General features: G+C 33.2%; 1 long non-coding RNA gene across 13 annotated transcripts; it reads left to right on the top strand.

Moving 5' to 3' along the window:
* The first annotated feature begins 2892 nt into the window (after nucleotides 1–2892).
* On the top strand, nucleotides 2893–14504 carry LOC145636204 (uncharacterized). Of its 13 annotated transcripts, none has more exons than XR_014114077.1 (12): nucleotides 2893–3297; nucleotides 3584–3710; nucleotides 6186–6360; nucleotides 6545–6620; nucleotides 6719–6838; nucleotides 6963–7007; nucleotides 7738–7837; nucleotides 7965–8070; nucleotides 8268–8510; nucleotides 13058–13210; nucleotides 13385–13484; nucleotides 14237–14504. It is a non-coding gene; the product is annotated as an uncharacterized LOC145636204 (long non-coding RNA). The 13 variants fall into 13 exon arrangements; XR_014114076.1 differs by having other exon boundaries at nucleotides 6186–6367; XR_014114071.1 differs by having other exon boundaries at nucleotides 6545–6838.
* Nucleotides 14505–15923: the final 1419 nt, after the last annotated feature.

The following is a 15923-nucleotide window of genomic DNA, read 5'->3' as shown; positions in this document are numbered from 1 at the left end:
TATATTATAAGCCCAATTCCGATGAATAATGAGGAAGTTATGGCCAAAATACTAAATTGGGTTTGAAATGAATTTTATATGTGGCCCAATGATATAGATAAGGGCCTATTAATTATTATTCCTAAGGTTATTAGGATTGATTTTAATCTTCTAGAATAATCTAGAAGGTTCCTTTAAATTCTAATGAGATTAGGATTGATAATTATATTTTAAAGGGTTTTATTAGGAATAAAATTAGTGTTTTATCATTAAAACTTGATTTTAATCTGATCAATGCGAAATTAGTTGCTTAATCATATTAAGAAAAGGATTCCGCGTACAAAACGGTCTTATCTTTTAATTAGCGCCAAACGACAGAAACTGTCGCCTGGCGACAGATGCCAGTTGTTGACACCCATTTGTGTCTCCCCAAAACCAAACCCAGTGATGATTACCTTTTGCGTCGAATCATAATTGAATGAAGTGAAAGTGTGAAAAGTCTAATGTTGCGGATAGTTTTTATAAAAAATCTTTCTTTCTGTTTTCGAAAACCTGCTCTATTTTATGAAAATAGCCAGTTCAGTTTTGTCCATAACAAGGGTCCAATAATGGTGTAGTTGGATGGGGCTCGAAAAGAGCTTTTCAACGATATATTATAAGCCCAATTCCGATGAATAATGAGGAAGTTATGGCCATAATACTAAACTGGGCCCGGTTTGGTTATTATATGCGGCCAAATGATCTAGAGGAGGGCATATTATTAATTATTATTCCTAAAGCTATTAGGATTGATTATAGTCTTCTAGAATTGTCTAGAAGGTTCTTTTAAATCCTAGTAGGATTATGATTGATAATTATGTATATGAGTTTTACTTGGAATAAAAGAAGTGTTTTATATGAAATACTCCCTCCGTTTTTAAATACTTGCTCCATTTCTCTTTGCACGGAGTTTTAGGAGAAATTAGAGAAAGTAATAAAATATGGAGGTAGTGGGGTTGGTGGAAGAATAAAAAATTATAGAAAGCAAAAGTAGTGGAGAGAATTGGAGGAGAGAGAATGTATATTGGGACCACTAGGTGAGAGAAATTGGTTAAATATTGTAAAAGATTTCCAAATAAGGAAATGAAGCAAGTATTTAAAAACAACCGCAAATGGAAAGTGGAGCAAATATTTAAAAAGGGAGGGAGTACAGTTTTAGCCTTCGTACGGATTTTACGACTTAATTTTATCAAGAAGTGGATTCCGCGTTGAAAACGTGTCAAATTCCATTGCATCTCCAAACGACAAGTTCGTCGCCTGGCGACGAGCTCTGTTGTTGGCGACAAGATGTAGTTTTATTCCTTTTCGAACTCTAACTCTTTTCTATCAATTCCAGACTATTTTCTTATAAATAGGGTCCTTGGACCTCCGTTTTCAATAACCAAAATTCTCTAATTCTCTCTTCTCTCTCTTAAGCAATATAGCTTATTCTTTCTCCCTCTAGCTTTTCTAAACTATCCTTTTACAAAACACCATACTTCACTCATTAGTACTAGAAACACCTAGCCAATTTCGAAGTTTCTTTCGCCCTAGACGTGAAAGGTTTGATATTTCTGAGGGTTTGATCCCAAATCCCTATTTCAATTATTTAATTTAATTGTTTTATTTGTTACTTTTCTTTGAAGTTACTAACGCGTGTATTTTGTTATTAGAAAGAGGTACGAGGCATTGAAGTAAGTAATTTAATTGCTTTATTGATCTTTTGATATAGAAATCATGCTTATATTATTATTTTGATTCCGGGTACCCAGGTTTTCGGGTACCCGAAAAAGCGGGTACCTGGATCTTCGGGTAGTTTGTAAGTCGGCCCATGCCCGACCCGGAAATTTTGGTACCCGAAATATCAGGTACCCGAAATTCCCGGGTCGGGTCATAGGGTACCCGAAATTATTAATCCACCAATTCTTTCGTAAAAAAAAACTTGATTTCATAGTTTCATTCATCACTTTCATGTGAGTAAGTGAGTTTTATAAACTTTATTATAGTATAAAAAATCGTGATACTGTACAAACTTGTAATCAATTATCTACACTCTTTAAAAAGAGAGAAGATAGTCGGAACGAGTAGTGATAGACCACTACCAGGTATGGGCTCGTTGGGTCCATACCGGGGGTAAAAATGTTATTTTGCGTAATAATTCCTATGCTGTAAAAAACTAGTCTCTCTCCTCTTAATAACAATATTCAACTCCATAATAACTGTATAGAAATCAACCATAACAGTACACAAATCAATAATAACAGTATACAAGTCAATAATAACAGTATACAGGTTGATAATAGCTGAGCACGGACAACCAGTTATCGTCGTCAACTTCGACTGAACTCTGAACTTTCATAAGTGATGCGGCCAATTGCTGCTTTGGCGAAGAAGCGAGTAGCAGAAACACTGTCGCTAGAAACACTAGAAGCTGATGAAGTATTGAAAGTTGTAAAAGCCATAGAAAAATTGAAAAGGAAATTGGGGAAAATTGAAAATCAAATTTGAAAAATTGAAAGTGAAATTGAGGAAAAGGACAAAAGGGGAAGAGAGAGAAAGAGGAGGGTCTGCACTCAGCAACATAGAAGAGAAGAGGGGAAGAGAGGGAAAGAGGAGCTGCAACCCAGAAGAGAAGAGGGGAAGAGAGAGAAAGTGAATTTTTCTTTTTTTATAAATATTATTTTTTTATTATGGTATGGGCTTCCCACTTTCCATACCTGGTAGTGGTCTATAGTTACTCAGTCGGAACTGTTCCTTATGAACAGTAGAGCAGTGTGCGGATGGTTTTGTCCTCGGCTTGGGATGTTATTTGCGGTCCTGCCATTGGATCTTGACTTCCTTTGCTTTCCACCTCAGCTTTGTCTGTCTTCTTTTCCTGAATTCATTTGTGTTTTCTCTCTCTTCCTTCTCTCTTTCTCTTTCTCTTTCCTCCTCTTTGTCCTACCATTTTTCTACTTTTGCTTTTGCTTTTAAGCTATTTCGCTCTTCCATTGAAGGTCATTTCGAGTTTTCTATTGAAGCGTGTCTGAGCTTACTTTCTTCCATTATAGCAAAGCTTTTTCCCGACTTTCCTCACAGCGTCATCTCTACTTGCAACCATTCTCTCCATTTTTAGGGTTCAAAATGGAGCCGATAACGAGCGAGGAAGTAAGTGATCTGGAGCTTCTCATCCTCTTATTTTGTCGTTTGAGAGCACCTGAGTAAGTGTCAGTGATCTTCTCATCCATGGAAGTGTACCTCTGGGTTCTCCATTGAAGCAGCTTCTATGTCTATCTATTTTCCATCCACGCCGCTACTGAGGTAAAGATAATTTATGATCTTTGTATAATATTCTTATATCAATTTCACAATCTAGGGTTTATTGTTGCTAAACTACAAACAATATCTATTTTCTGCCTTATTTAAGGTTTTTTTCCCATCAATTCGTTTTTTTTTTTCCATCTATCTGGCGCAAATTATTCTACCAATTAGGCTGCTATGCACAAGAATGAATATGGTTTGGTTTGGTTTTTCATTTTCATTTTCAATTGTGTTTGATTTTAGGTGTTTTAGGATAATGGGGTTTCTAATGCGTTTTGTTGATTAGTTGACAAATTGAGGCTGTAGCTCTGGTGGTTTGATCAATCTCAATATTGAGGGTTTGATCAATCTCAATTACGTGCTGCAATGTGATTTTGGTAATGGCGGTGAGGTGGTCGGTTTTCAGAGGAAAGGTACATTGTAGCGGTTTCAATTGATGAATTAGGTCGGGTTTACAATTTTGTTAACGAAGTGGAGTGTCATTTGATTGCCTGATTTGGTTAGTGATATTAGGTATTTAAATTAATTAATTTATGAGAGTTTGGTTACTGCATTTTTTGGGTTTAATTTAAAAGGTGTGTCGGTATATTGTTTTTTTTACTGAACCCCCCTAGACACAAATCATGTTTTTTTATTTTATATATCATAGATTCTATTAATTTAACGAACGTTTATGAAATCAGTAATGGCCTTTCTGATTGATTTAAGAGATTCTGATTTTATAAATGGAAATTCTGATTTCATAAACTCTATTAAATTTTGTTTTTTTTTTGTTGAGATAATCTGATCATTTAGTAATTATGATTTTTTGATTTTTGTTCTTACTTTTGGTTGAGCTACTCTTTACTAATTACAAATTTGCTAAGCTATCCTTCGATCATTTACTTTTAGGGTTGTATTAAAGAATTTTATAATTCAGAAATTGGGTTGATTGTTGTATAGTCATACCTTGTGCTGCGTTGTGTCTTGCCCGTGGTGATGTTAATTAACCCAATTTAGATTATTAAAATCCATGATGTTGGAAACATACTCAATAAAAGTTAGTTTATTATGAATGAGACTATGGCAGAATTATGAATTGTACTTTAATTCAATTCCGTATTCAAATTGAATGACATAATTAGGAAAACTTCATCACACACACATTAAAATCGTAATTAGATATATTAGATCCCATATCTTTGTTAGAGTTTGATTGAAAAATTTCATTTAAATTTTTTTTGAGGATTAGAGCTCAATTGATTTGAACAAATAAATTCCAAGTTAGCCTTTCTTTTGTTTCCTTTGTTGTATCTATTTAAATTTGTGTTTTAATAGATTGATTGATTTACAATTTTATATTGATGCATTTGATCCTTTTTCATTCAGTTTTTGTTTTGTTTTTATTTTTTTACCCTGTTTGTATTAGTATCCTATTGCAATTTTGTCATTATTTTTTTTGGGTATGTTTATCTGAGCATACCCATTGAATTTTTGTTGTTATTATTGTTTTGTTACTTGGTTTGGTGGGTGTTTTGTATGTTTTTGGGGTATCCAATTTGTCTTTTTTTTTTGGAAAAATTGCTCCCATTAATCTGAACTTTGCCTCGTCCGCCGAAAATAATCCCAACTTTCGTTTATTATCTATTGCACCGAACTTTGGGGGGTATTAATTTTCGTTGCACCCAACAGGTCATCTAACCTGTTGTAGCAAGTTACCTAGACACGTGTCAGCGTATGAGCGGCTAAATTTTTTTTAAAAAAAAAAAAAACAAAAAACAAAAAAATAAAAAAAACCCCAAACCACCCACGCCCAGCAGCTGCCACCACACCCCCACCCCCAACACGCCGGAAAATCACCCCCACCCTCGAAAAAGCCCTCCCCTGCTGCCGGTAACCGCCGCCCAGCCTTCCCCCTACCTCGAAACCCACCCTTTCCCTTCCCCCACCCCCGAAAACCCCTCCCTCACTCCCGGAAACCGCCGCACAACCCTCCCCCTTCCCTCAAAACTCCCCCTTTCCCTTTCCCCACCCCCGAAAACCCCTCCCCCACCCCTATTTCCTCCCCGCTCCCCCGCCGTTTTCCGACCCGAATCCCCTTCCCCTTCCCCTTCGTTTTCGTCGTTTCCCCCTCCCCGTCGTTTCCGCCCCCTTCCCCTTCGTTTTCGGCAGGTGGGGAGTGGTGGTCGGGGGTGGGGGCGATTTTCCGGCTGCGTGGGGGGTGTTTTCAGGTGGGGTCTGGTGGAAGGGGTGGGGGAGGGCTGGTGGATGGGGTGGTTTGGGTGGGGGGCTGGTGGTTAAGGGGGAAGGGGTGGGTTTATGTTTTTTTTTTTTTTTTAAATTTTGTTTTATTTAAATTTTTTTTTATTTGACCATTCATGTAGTGACACGTGTCCAAAAAAATGTAACACACAAATGTTGACCGGATTAACCGGTTGCAGGTAAGTTGGGTGCAACGAAAATTAATACCCCCCAAAGTTCGGTGCAATAGATAATAAACGAAAGTTGGGATTATTTTCGGCGGACGAGGCAAAGTTCAGATTAATGGGAGCAATTTTTCCTTTTTTTTTTCTCTTCCTTTTGCTACTATAAAATAGTCAAAATTTATATGGGGCTTTGTTTGCGATTTTGTAATTATATTTGTACTTGGAAGCTTTAATTATGTCATTGCACTCTTTAGTTCTCTAAGCCTTATTTATTACGGAGTATTATTCTTCAAGACTTTGAAAATGAGAAGGTGATGTAGCTTGAGGGGCGAGGATATTACTTTAAGTAGGGTGTTCCTGCCATTACTGACTTTCTAGCTGGCATCTATGCTTTCAAGGGTGCATAGATAAAATGGTTGATACATAATCATGTTTTTCTATTTATTTTTAGCCTGTTGATTGACAAACTTTTACCTATTGTAGTTCCAAGGAGTGTTTCAAGGAATCTTGGAGCTCTTTTAAATCAGTGCATTCAAATGCAAATACATCTTCTTTACAAACTGATGTTGTTGGGGACAAAAAAAAGTGAAGTTTGGCTTTATTGCTTACAAAAAGGACAATCTCAGACTTCAAAACTTCCGTATTTCAATTGGACAGAGTATCATGTCATCATTACTCTTTTGTGGATACATTTCTGATTACAACCCTTCTTTTTACTTATAATTTTGTATATGTTTAAACTATGATTTACTATTACTGTGGTTATGAATGAAAACACGCATCTTGGTGTTGACATCTCATAAATTTTGACCTTTACTGAACTGCAACCTTTTCCCATGTAGATCATTAAGGTCGTACCCCATATCAAGTTACCATACTATACCAAAGCACATTGAGCTACCTGATTGGGATATGGATGTAAGTTTTTTCTTTCTATTGTCAACAAGTGTATATCCCTTGAATGTTGGTTTTTAGACAAGTACTGACGATTAGACAATGATGATGACCCCTTGGAGATACTTGTTTTCCTTTATGCACCAATATATGAGCTCTGATATTTATCAATCTGCAACTTATGAAGTCTTTATGAGATACTTTTAATACATATAGAGAGCAGCCTGCAGCACATTGTCGAGGTATGCTTTATTACTTGGTTCCTCATACTTGGGTAGACTTATAGAGATTAATTGTCCAATGAACTCTTTTTTTTAAAAAAATTATTATCCTTTTTTGTTTTCTTATTGGCTTCTTATTTTGAAGATTAAAACTCCAGAGCTGATATAGAGAATGAGGGAGACTTGCAAGGTAAGTTCATTTTGTTTATTTTGGTTTATATTATTGCAAGTCCTTAGAATTTTTTTTGCTTTTTAAAGAGTGCTTCATATCTGTGAGTGTTTTATAGTGCTTATAAATATAAATTGAAATCCCATGAGGTTGTCCTTGTGATGATGCAAACTTGCAAAGCATTTTATCTCTTTTGTTTCATACGAAGTATCTTCTTAGATGGAAGATATGTTTGATACAAGTCTAATTACTAATTTTAAGTGTTAGCTTATGATATCTTATGAAAGCTATAGACTAGAGTGGATTTGGTTCTAAACAGCTGTATAATTACATGTGTGGGTAACCTTGCTGGAGAATGGTAAGTTTACATTACGTTGATCTTAGTGAAACTGCATTAGGTTCACTATTCTAGATCAATTGTGTTGTTAGTGGTTTTACAAGCCTATTTCATGTGACATTTGTATATATAAGCTTACCCTTGAATAATGGTATTCATCCTAGACGCCTTATGTATTGTTTACTACCACCTTCCAGTGGGGGTGGGGTAAGGGTTTTGGATAGTTGATTGTCTTTGGAATAGTGTAAGACGTTACTATCCTCTCGATTAGCTAGCATTTGTGGACTGACTGTTCACCTTTGGTAGGAAGTCTTGGCTAGGTCTTGATGTTATCTACAATCAGCTTACCGTGATACTCTATTGCCCTTTTCCATTTAATTTGCTAAATTGAACTCTAACAATCGTTGTCTCCAGATTGCTAGGTAGGTTTTGGATGCGGCTGCGCGTATTATTTGACCATGCATTACAACAGATGAGATTGATCGAGTAGTCCATGAAGGTACTGTAGCTGCAGGTTTGTGTTGATTTATGACATGAATTAAATAAGTTGTACTGTTCTTTGTATACTCCTCTTATTTTTTATTTGGAAATACAATTGTAAATCGTATTTTTGGTCTGCTGACTTCTTTGTTAAATTTCAGAGCAAAAGAGGATGAGATCGAGTAGAAGGAACGAGTTCAATCTATATTCACCCTCTTATGGAGTGTGCTGCAGATGTCAACCTCAGAATCCTCACCGTTCAAATGGGTAAGTTCTATCTTTAAGAGTTCATCTTTTGAAGATAATCCTGAAATTAAGGTTTTATCTGCTTTACACAAGGAGCCTTTTGATAACTCCCGGATTTATGTCCTGATTGTGTCAATATAGCTCATTTTAGTTATTCTGCAATACATTGAAGCACACCTCATGTTTATAGATCTCAAAATCTCTTTATGTTCTTCTAGGCTTCTACTTTGTTCACACTTGTGACCATAGGATCGTCATCAACTTGACAGTTGGAATCCTACCTCATGTTGACAATTTTGCCCACATTGGAGGCTTTATATCAGGATTTCTATTTGGGTTCATGTTACTTTTATGCCCTCGATTTGGGTGGTTGGAGCATGACAAAATGCCGGAACATCCTAACATGCACGTGTGAAATTCAAATACTTCTCGTATGTATTGGTGTTACTACTTCCTGCTAGGTAAGTCTTTTCGTTATGATAAAAGTCATGATGAATTATTTTTTCAAAAACTATTAATGATGGGTGTAAATTTTTCCTTAGAGATCATACATCATGTAGTTATATAAATATGCCCTGTTTATGTCTTCTGTAAACTTTTAATGTCAGTTACATGTACTTTATGCTTTCTTCCTGATGACACTTAAAAATAAATGACCTTTTAGGTGCATCCTTTTAATTGGCAGTAGGAAGGAGTTAAATTTGCTAATAGATTACTGATCATACGCTTTAAAACATTATATCACAAAGCTTTAAAATAAATACTCAGCACAACCAACTTGATTACCTACTTTGAAATTTTCAATGTTCCATAAAGGAGTGCCTTTTATGAGATGCTGTGACGTCTCTTTCTAGTATGAAATTTACTTATTATATGTTGCCTTTTTTCTTCTACCATTCTAATAATTATTTGTTGTTTTATTAATCCTGTCTGTGTAGTGTACCACCCTTTAATTATATTATCATATTTTTGTTGGGTTAAAATATCTAGAATATATATTTCTGCCCATAAAAATTATGGTGGTGGATAGACAGAAAGATTTAGAAGTATTGTAAGAGCTGATATGATGAAGAGTGAAGAGAGAAAAGAAAAGGTATACTTGAAATCAAAACATATTATGAAGTGTACATACCGGGTTATGTAAAGGAGCTGATAATATTTGAGGGATGAAAAGAGGGGTGAAATGAACAAAGGTCATGGAACATATAATATTGGGTTAATCAACTCATTTTTTTGATTAAATTGATTATAATATTGTATTTGATTATACAAAGGTCACTTGTATAGTATTGTTTTAGCCCTAAAATGAACAAAGGTCACTCATCAAAAATAAACTTGAGACCTAGATTAATCTAATATTTGAGGGATGAAAAGAGGGGTGAAATTAAGGATGGAGTTGGTAATTTGTTGTTTCTTTTTGTCAAAACTGCAAGTGTTTGGGAATCACTCAAGGATTCTGTATATGGGTGTTCTAAAGTGTGAAAGATCTATGATTTTTGTTTGAACTTAAAGAATATTATGCCCCGAAGGAAAATGGTATCCGAGAGCTTAATATTCTTACTATATTTGTTGGTTTATCCAGGCAAATTTTTGGGTATTTTGCTGCTATATAATTCTCAGCAGGTAGAGTGTAGTACATACCTTTAGCTGTTGTGTAATACTTTCTCCACAGTTATAATTTAATACATGCCTTCTGTTGTGTAATGCTTTATCTGCAGTTAGAATGTAGTACATAGTACATACCATCTTCTATTGTGTAATGCTCGCTTTAAATACTGCCTCTTACCTAGATTATTTTGAAATCATGTATGAGAACTATACTTTGTTCAAGTTATGATGACTTACATTTGATTTTTAATTTCCAGAACAATATAATCATGAGCACATATTTAGTATTCTTCGATTTTTAAAGGTGCAACCATGGGGAAATTGGGCATCGTACTCTTCTGCTCCTTTTCTTTTCCATATTTGGAAGATTGTTATATGAAATATAGAAACTATTTGTTCATTAGTTTAGTAAAGTTGCTTAATGGAAGATTAAAACTTGTGCCTTCTAACAAATTTCTTTTTATTTTATTTTTATTATTTTAAGGTTGGATTATTAACTTCTGGAACTAGGCGAGCTAGGTATATATATATATATATATATATATATATATATATATATATATATATATATATATATATATATATAAATAAATGACTAAACTTTGCAAACTTATAAAAGAATGGAGAAAGAAAGAGTAGGTTCATTTTTAAGAGGCCATTTCTAGAGTGAAATTGAGGATAATTATAAAATACATTAAATATAATTACTAAAGAAGGTAATGGGGTAGGAGGCAATCAGGATTAAACTAACTAAAGTGTTCAAACTGTAAAATGGGAGCTAAATGGAGGAAAAAGTATCAAAAAGCTTTGAGGAAGAATGATAGGAAGGAGAAAAAAGATACTACGTAGTAAAGATGGAGAAATATGCAAGAGAAGATAACACACAATGAAAAGGAAGGAAAAATTGAAGAGAACTATAAGAAGAGTGATAAAAAGAGAAGATGGGAGTAGGAACAAGTAGGAATTGACTTTATAAGCCAAACCTAAAATAGAGAGTAATAACAATAAAAAGAAAAGCATTGTTAAAGCCATTTTTTAAGTATATTTGAGGAATAGATATTAAGCATTTTTACTTTGTAATTTAATTTTCTTTTCTTTAAATTTCATTATCATTTGGTAATTATTTTGTTGTTTTTGCTTCTTTTGTTGCAAGGCTTGCCAAAATGATGGCCACATAAGCGTTTTTTTTTTATATAAAAAGAAAAAGAAATGGCTACATAAGGTTTTTTTTTAGGGGGAAATGGCTACATAAGCTAATTACAGTTTCTTAAACTAATTTCTTAAGAGACAGAGAGCACTTAAGAGGATCATTTAACAAAAATAGTGATACCACTTAAGAAAGATCACTTAAGAAATTAAGAGAATTAGCTTAGAATAAAGTTACTAAATTCCATATATATAGAGAGAGAGCACTTATCACTTAAGAAGAAAGACCACGCACTCAAGAAGAAAGAAAGATAATTCAGGAAAAAAGATCACCTAAAAAAGGTCAATTAAGAAGGAAGATCAATTTAGAATAAAGGTAACTTAAGAAAAGAAAGATCCCCTAAGAAAATCAAGAGACCACTTAAGAAAAATCACTTAAGAAAATCAAGGAGGTTATAGCAATTAGCTTAAAATAGTGAGAGAGTGAGAAAGAAACCACTTAAGAAAGATCACTTAAGAAAAAAGATCATTTAATAAAATCAAGGAAATTATCTTAAGAAGAAGAAGAAGAAGAAGAAGAAGAAGAAGAAGAGATATATATATATATATATATATATATATATATATATATATATATATATATATATATATATATATATATATATATATAGAGAGAGAGAGAGAGAGAGAGAGAGAGAGAGAGAGAGAGAGAGAGAGAGAGAGAGAGAGAGCATTTACCATATATCACTTAAGAAAAATCAGTGCAATCAAATTAGGAGAGTGAGAAAGATTACTTAAGAAGGCTCACTTAAAAAATCAAGGCAATTATCTTTGGAGAGAGATACAAAGACCACTTATGAAAGATCACTAAAGAAAGTCAGGGCAATAAGCTAAGGAAAAAGGCTTACTAAAATGTGTGTGTGAGATAGAGATCACTTAAAAAATCATGGAAATAGCTTAGAGAGAGAGAGAGAGACCTCTTATGAAGGATCATTTAAGAAAATCAATTCAATTAGTTAATATGTGTGTGTGTGTGTGTGTGTGCGTGAGAGAGAGAGAGAGAGAGAGAGAGGGAGAGAGAGAGAGAGAGAGAGAGAGAGAGAGAGAGAGAGAGAGATGCCACTTATTAAAGACCACTTAAGAAAATTAGGGGAATTAGCTTTAGAGAGAGAGAAATACCATTTAAGAAAGATCATATAAGGCAATAAGAAAAATTAGCTTGGGAAAATAGAGGGTACACAACACCAATGAGGGAAGAAGAGATAGGAAAAAAATTTACCAGAAGTGATAAAAGGATATGGGAAAGCTAACATGAATTGACTTTATAAAATCAACAAATAACACCATAAAAACAATTTGGATATAAATTTAATTAATACTTTTAATATCAACAAAACTACAAAAAAAAAAACTTTTATTAATACTAATATATTTTTTTAAAGTAAAAGGAGGAAATATTGAATCTCTTTAAGAAAGCATTATAAGAGGCAATAATCTAAGGCATATTATGGTAGTTGGTAACCTTAAGGAATTTTTCTAGATTTCACAGAAGGCATTGAATAAGAAGAAAATTTTTAGGATTGTTAGATACTGTATTTATTATATAGAATATGTTGTATGAATTTCAGTTATTGAGTAAATAAATTGTGAAACTTTGTCACATATAAAAATTTAAAATTCGCTTAGACTAATCTTTAGTTTTATTCTAAGTGTTTTCAATAATTGCTATAATTTTCTTAAGCGTTTGAATATGGGATTGGTTTCTAACTTTGATTTGAAAAAAGATACTTAATAATGGTGTTTTAGAGTTCATTCTCCGTCTTATATTTTAGATAGGAGTTCATGATAGATTTCAGGTTTAATTGTATTTAAGAGTATTGTTATGTATGAGATCATTTCTGTTTTATGAGATTTGGTTTAATGGTTTTGGGTTTAATCTACAGTTGTACCGGTTTGACACTGGTTACGAACAAAACAAAGGTTATTGTCATGTTATTACAGTTGGATTTTGATTAGAAAAGTTACATTTAACTGCTCAACATAATTAAAGCAGTCACCAAGAAAATGCCAGAAGTTAAGAAGCAAGAGCATCAGAACAGTACTTCTGTTTTGATTGGAAATTATAATAAACATAATGAATAATAAAATCTCACATCTTAAACAGTAGCTGATATTGTTAACCTATGCTTTCGTTTGGTGTTGTGACAAAATCTGTATCCACATGATGAAAATGGAAATGGTAATTGATCAGCAGAAGCTTTGTCTCCGCCTCCAACAGAAATTCTTCCAGATATAGTACCAATTAAGGCTGAACCAGATCCACACAAAGGAGAAATGTGACCCTATGGCTATATGCGGCAGTGGGATCAAAGGTCAAAAGATTCAGCTGCTTCGTAATCGCTTCAAAGTGAATATTTCTAATGTCTAGGGCTATTTCTTTCACTATCCTTGAAAATTTTCCAGAGGTTACAATAGAACATTTAATCATATAACAAGATTAATCACTTTATACTATTTTGTTTGCATAATCAATTTTGTGATTATGTGTAATTGCATGGTTTGCATTTGCTGTTTTAAACAGGACACTGGACCCAAGTTAGCTTAAGGAAGGGAGCCCAAAAGCAAATCCAAAAAGCGCGGGAAAATCAGCTCTAAAGAAGATTATGGTTCTCTTATCAAGGGTAAGTCCCTTTCAGAATTTAGAATCTATCAGTTTTTTTTTTAAAAAAAAAAATAAATAAATTTTTAGGTAATCAAGAAAAACTTAGTTGTTTGCATCAGTATTTAGTTTGTATTACTATTATATGTTTTATTACATTTGCCGATGCTTCCTTGTCATGTAAGCCTACATGTTAGGGATTAGGTAAAAGTAATCACATGAGATTATCTACAGACTTAAGTAGTATAAATTTGCTGCTTTTGCTGAAATAATGATGCTTTTTGTAAGAAAAGAAGTAAGAAGAAACCATTTTTCCATCTGAAAATATGGAAAGTATTTTGAAAAGTTGATAGTAATTTCCCCATAAGTTGCTCCTCAAGGAAACAAGTCCGAAACCTGGGGTCGGTTAATAATTAGATGTGTACAATTTAATTGTATATAATATGTTGCTTGCAAACACACATCATTATTATATTAGACAAATACAAAGTAATGTATATGGTTCAAATATAGGTAGATTTTTATCTCCTTATATTTTCACTTCAAGATATTTGTGAAGAATTTAGTCCACAAACAATAGCATTAGATCAGATGTAAAACAATAAAAGAAATTAATTAATGCATGTCTCAATGGCATTGGGGCCATTCTCAGGTTTCCTGTTCTAAACATAGTTTTGTCTGTATTATCTGTGAATTATAGTAAATTTTTTCCAATTAACCCCTGTAATTTGCATAGTTTTAAATCTTGTTATAAATACATATTTGTGCTATTAGGTAAAACTAGGGAAATTTCTGCTTGTCTGGTGAAAAGGCTAATGCTTCAGCTGAAAAACCTTCGGGTTCAGAGAAGTAGAAAGAAGATCTTGAAGCAACAATTTTCTTGCTTTGCAGCCTCGTCAGAGTTCACTCCTATATTCCAGAAATAGCTAATATTCTTAAGGGGGTTGCTTTGCTGCAAGTTTGTAAGAACAAATGGGCTGCTGTGAGCTTAGATTTCCCAAATTGAGAAAGGCAACTAATGAAGTATTGCTTAATTTATACTGTGTAACTTATATTTTTTTTTTTATGGAAATCTGTTAGATTCTTGAATAAATTTTCTCTATGGGACATCTGAAAAAAAGACATTGAGACTTGTTTGTAACTTATAATGAAGGACTAGGCGTGAACTTTATTTTCAATGATGCAGTTTTCTACTGTTTCATATCAACATTTATAATCATCTGTGATTAGTTGTCTCTAATTGTCATCTTAATTTGAGGTGATAAAAGTATAATTTTAACCAAGAAAATATGAATAGTGTGTTTGTTACTCCGTAGTTAACAAGATGGTGCCCAAGCCAATTTCGTGCAATATTCTAGGTAATCCTGTATGCGCCAGCAATATACTGGTTTAAGGACAGTTAAATTTTATTCATCAATTTTTAATTGTTACAAATATGAAAAATGTTCTATTGCAGTTTACTTTATATTTGCCAATTTTCAAGTTATGAGGATGGATTGATGAACTGAGAGTTCGATGGGTGTGCTTTTAACATATTTTAGTTTGATGAATCAATTATTCATAAATTTGCATATTTACACATAAACTATGTGAAGGTCTTATTTATATAGTTTAGTTTTTTATATCGAGTAACCTTTTATGGTGCTAATATTATAATTTGTATACATCGCCTCTACTGAGGTGATTCTGTAAAGTCAAGATTTGAAATGGATGGATTTGTTTGATGTAAAATTATTTATTTTAGGTTTATAATTTAGATTTTGGCAATCAAAATCTATACTACTCTATTGCATGCCTATGCCTATTTATTTTGTAGGTTGGTTTCTAATACGGAGTGCATAATAGTCTATATAAATCTTTAATTTCTTCATATTATTTTGCTCAATTTATGGAGCCGATTTCTTATTATTAAACAACTATAATTATTACACCATCCTATTAATATCACCTCAACGAAATACGTTGAATATTTTTGTTGGTTAGTACTTACGATGTAGTTATTGTGTTGATATATTGGATGATACACCTATCACGCATTTGTAATATTTTAAGGAACTAAAGATGGGAAGAGAGAGATCATTTAAGAAAACTAAGGAAATTATCTTAGGGGAAAGAAAGATGACTTAAGATAGAAAAAAAAACAAAAAAAATTAGGACAATTAGCTTAGGAAATAGACTTACTAAAATGCACGCGAGATAGATAAAGACTACTTATGAAAGAACACTTAAGAAAATAAGACAATTAGGTTAAGAGAAAGAGATCACTAAAGAAAATCAGATCAATAAATATAGGGGAGAGAGAGAGAGATCAATTAAGAAAAATCACTTAAGAAAGTTAGGACAGTTAGCTTTGGAGAAAAGACCAATTAAGAAGAAAAAAAAAAGGGGGTGGGGGGCAATGAACTTAGAAAACCACAATTATTAGCTTAGGAAAAGGTTTACTAAAATGCTTAAGAAAACA

Source organism: Chenopodium album, chromosome 6 (genome assembly GCF_948465745.1).
Source record: "Chenopodium album chromosome 6, dcCheAlbu1.1, whole genome shotgun sequence".
Taxonomy (NCBI): Eukaryota; Viridiplantae; Streptophyta; class Magnoliopsida; order Caryophyllales; family Amaranthaceae; genus Chenopodium; species Chenopodium album.
The sequence above is the reverse complement of the archived record's forward strand: the minus strand, read 5'-3'. Positions and strand labels throughout refer to the sequence as shown.